Genomic DNA, 4,467 nt, shown 5'->3' with positions numbered 1-4,467 from the left:
AAAGTAATACTTATAGTATACATTTTTATGTTTCATTGTTAAATTATTTATATATTCTGTATAATGTTTTTTGTGAACATAAGAGAAAAAGATGTCTGACTAAGTTTTTTTGGGTTCTTATAAGTTTCTTTTGTCCCTGATCTATTCATTTATAGTCTCTCAATTGTTAAATTAGTTCTCTGTCTGAGGTATAAATATGCAGCAGCCTTTTTTTCTGCTTGGTCCCAAACCAGACATATGTTTGGCTCCAGTTGAGGACAGATGATCTTTTCTTGATTCTGGGAACAGTTTTTGTTTTTTCTTCATATAATTTTGTGAAATATATAACTAAAGTCTCACGTTTTGATAATACTGGTTTGGATTTCATGTAAATATGAACACTCGTTGGCTTCAAGAGACTGATAACATGCTGCCACCTACAGGAAAAAAAATGGTTGTTCTTATAATAACTGGACCTAATAGATTAACTCTTCCTTTAATCTGTTTTATATCCCAGGTTCATGGCTTTGTATTATATTTTTGTCTTTGAATTCAGTCCCTTTGTCGTGTAATTATTTGAGTAACTCACTTAAATGTGTAGAGTTGGGGTGTATTTCCATTAATTCTTTTACTAACATCTTTTTTTTGTTACACATCCTCTCAATAGCCATACAGAACTAATATGAATGGACCAAAGAGGACCTGCGGTGGTTCAATAATAGACATATCAACATTTTGCAGACTGGTGATATCTGGAAAATTTGTTGAATGTAATCTACACATTTTGTACTTAGAAGGTGCCTTCACACATATTTGATACTCTTGCCTATTGTAGGTGTTAAATTAAGGCTGGTGTGTGGCGCAGGGGGGTCACCCCACCATAAAAGTTGCCCATTAGGTTAAACAAAAGGAGGCCTGTTTTAGAAGTATCCAGGGTGGGATAGGTTTTGGACTCATAGACTGATTCACACCACTTTGCCTCCATATTGCTGAAGATGCAATCATCATCACAGATCATTTCAAGCAATAAGATGTGGTGAGGTTTCTTAAAGCACATAATCAATATATGTAGTGGGCAGTAGACCTAACTAAAACACACTCTGAACTTAACCTCAGGGGTTTTCTGTTAACAAAATCACCTTGTGCTTCAGAGGGGAGTTTTACCTAAATGAATTTTCTGTACAGAGCACCATTAGCTTTGGGAAGTCCTGTATTAAACTCCCCGCCCCCCTCCAACCACCACAACCCAAAAAAAAATAGAGAATTTCTTTTTTGATGTGTAGCCTGAATCGAGTTACCCACATTTGTGTAGTAAACATTGTTGATGTGGTTCATTGTTCTGTAGCCGGGAAATGTTATGAAAATGTGTAGATCTCCTGGTAATGTCAAATAAACTCTTCTTAAAGTGCAGCAAATTGTGACTTTTATAAGATTTTCAGCTTCTCCCACTGCATAAAGAAGCATATCACAAGTAGAAAATATGAACTGAATATAGATAATTGGTGTAACAGTCAAAGCATGGTTCTCTTTATTGCGCTGAAGTCTTTTGGGACCCAGCATTCTGCGCATGCAGCAGATGTCATCCCCCGAAAAGCAATATGATCCTGCAGGTAAAGGTAAAAAAAAAAAAAAAATGAAATAGGGACTCACCATTGTACTCGAAAATAAATATGTTTGAAGCTACTTTTATGGCCTGACTTTATAGATTTTTAATCAGTAAGGTTTTTTTTTTTCAGCTGAAAAAACAAGAAAAAAAAAACAAACAAAAAACAAACAAACAAACAAAGCACAACATGTAGATAAGAAAGCAAGATCACTTAGAAAACATATTGGATTCTGTTAAAATGTGAAAAAAATGCACCAGGATTAATTAAACTTGGCTGTTTGCTTAGTCTGGAGCATTTAATTTCTATGTATTACTTTTGCGAAATAGTCAGGGCTAAAATAAGCAAAGATATCCAGAAACTCCAAGTTAAATCCCTTATTTCGTTTAGTTGAATGTGCCTCTGCTGATATTTAACTATTAATATGACAACTCAGAAATGTTTTGACTATATCCATATTGCTGCTTGTGAATTTTTCATTAAGTCAGGGTGGCAAAAAAGGTGTCAATCTGTGCCTGACCAATTTAACTAATGTAACCTGCTGACTTGAAAGAGCAGTCCTCATTTATTTTCCAATACTCTTTTTGTTAATAGAAGAAAATATCTCTTCACATTCTTCGAAGACTGTTCTGTTTGTGGACTCAAAAATCCACCAACAGAAGTGAATTTCCACTTTGTCACTAACAAAAAATTCATGTCACTAGCGAATCATAATAGCAGGTTTTCTGGGCTAGGTATCCCAAAACAGGCAAACACTGTGGCAAAGAGGTGATGACAGTCAGCTGCTCAAATACTCCTCTGAGGTGATGAGAAATTTGCTGCAGGTGTGGGTAATTGAGATGTCTAGGCAAGCCCTCCAAGACAGAAGAGAGCCAATGGCACCATCTGGTGGACGAACGTTGGAACTGAAAAAGAACACAAACTAACCCCACAAACTGGAACCACAACATCCTCCTCCTTATATTTTGGGGTTCGTAACAAAAAATGTCACACTGGATCCATGTATGGTAGAGAATAAACTTTAAAATACTTCTGTTACTGTATAAATCTCTAAATGGAGGTATCTCTGCTTCTGTCTCCTTGAACCCCAGTTGGCGCCAGCAGATGGCTGCTCACACTTAGCCACACTGAGCCTGACTACAAAAAAAACTATTTCATTACTGACTTTTTGTTATTTTGAAGTGTATGGCGATCTGACTTTAAATTGTTTTTTTTTTACATGGCTAATGTGATACACGGCCATTAAGGCAGTTTAAAGTCTATTTTTCGTACAAAACTAAAGGGATAAACGCAAATCAGTCCTCTTGTGCATGCGTATTGAAGATGGGTATACTGGTCTGATGAGGTGTGCTCATCTAACAGTACACCGGGTTTATGTGAGGACAATTCCCATATCCGAGTGAAGGGGACCATCTGTTGTCCTGGAACAATACTCATTTCAGTTTATGTTTATGGATAGAAAGCTGTCTCACTTTCCTTTCTAACAAGAAAGGTGTAGAGTCAGTTCCTCAAACAATCTCCTTCTTCAAATATCCTCACCTTTCAACACTAAATACAATATTTAGGCTAAGAATAGCTGCTGTCATTACAAAACGGACATGCACATGAATAATCTAGTTATATTAGGACTCCAGCCTTTCAGAAAATATATACGTGTAGGTTATACGTCATATCAGTCTGGCTGGCCAGCCTAGGAGGCTTGTGTTAGGGTTCCAGTTTGTGGGGGTTGTTTTGTGTTCTCTTTTAGTGTCTCCATCCATCCACTACATGGTGCCCTCATTTCTCTCTTGGCCTGGAGGGTCTCTTCCTGGTGTCAACCACCCACACCTGCAGCTCGTTTGGTCATTACCATCAGAGGAGTATATGAGCAGCAGGACTATCACCACGTCCTCGCCAGAGTGTTTGCCAGTATTGGGTACTCTAGCCTCTGTAAGATTAGATGAGTCTAACCTTTTGAGTTTTTTGTCTCTCTGAGTCCAAGGTTCTAACCCTTTGTTCTCCTTTGTGGTCTCTGGCAGGATTATTTCCTGATCTACTGGATAAGCCTGGTCCATCAAGCCTTGGAAGGAATTATTCGTCTCTCTGAGATTAAGGAAATCCTTCACCTAGGCTCCATTAGTTCCTAAACTGTCTCTGGTGACGCAGGCACCAAATTTTGTTATCTCTATAATTAAGTCTCTATGTGTTCAGAATCACTGGGTCTGTGAGAGTATTCTGTGTGGTTACTTTAAAGTTTCATTTTCTTGTAAATGTTTAACAAGTCTTTTGTTTCTTGGTAAACAGGTCTCCTTACATTTATAAAAGAGTGACGTTTACCGCTCCTTTTCCAGCGCACCCCTGCTCCACATATTTCCGTCATTTCTCACCTGTCTGAGCTGACAGGCTGCATTCTCTTTGTATGAACACATGTCAGCTGAGAGCTATTTACTGTATTCCTGAAGAGACACTCACACAGTCACTGCACCTGAGAGGAGAGATGGCATGGATAGGAGATCAACTGGACCAAGAAATTTTCTTTTGTTCCATCTGTTTGGATCTGTTAAAGGATCCAGTGGCTATTCCCTGTGGACACAGCTACTGTATGAGCTGTATTAAAACCCACTGGGATGGACAAGATCAGAAAGGAATGCATAGCTGCCCTCAGTGCAGGAAAACATTTATTCCGAAGCCTGTCCTGGAGAAGAACACCATCTTAGCAGCTTTAGTGGTGCAACTGAAGAAGACTGGACTCAAGGCTGCTCCTGCTGATCACTGCTATGCTGGACCTGAAGATGTGGCCTGTGATTTCTGCACTGGAAGAAAATTTAAAGCCATCAAGTCCTGTTTAGTCTGTCTGGTCTCTTACTGTGAGAAACACCTTCAGCCTCATTATGATTCAGCTACA

The sequence above is a fragment of the Cyprinodon variegatus genome, unplaced genomic scaffold (genome assembly GCF_000732505.1).
Source record: "Cyprinodon variegatus isolate N-32 unplaced genomic scaffold, C_variegatus-1.0 Scaffold215, whole genome shotgun sequence".
Classification (NCBI taxonomy): domain Eukaryota; kingdom Metazoa; phylum Chordata; class Actinopteri; order Cyprinodontiformes; family Cyprinodontidae; genus Cyprinodon; species Cyprinodon variegatus.
The sequence above is the reverse complement of the archived record's forward strand: the minus strand, read 5'-3'. Positions refer to the sequence as shown.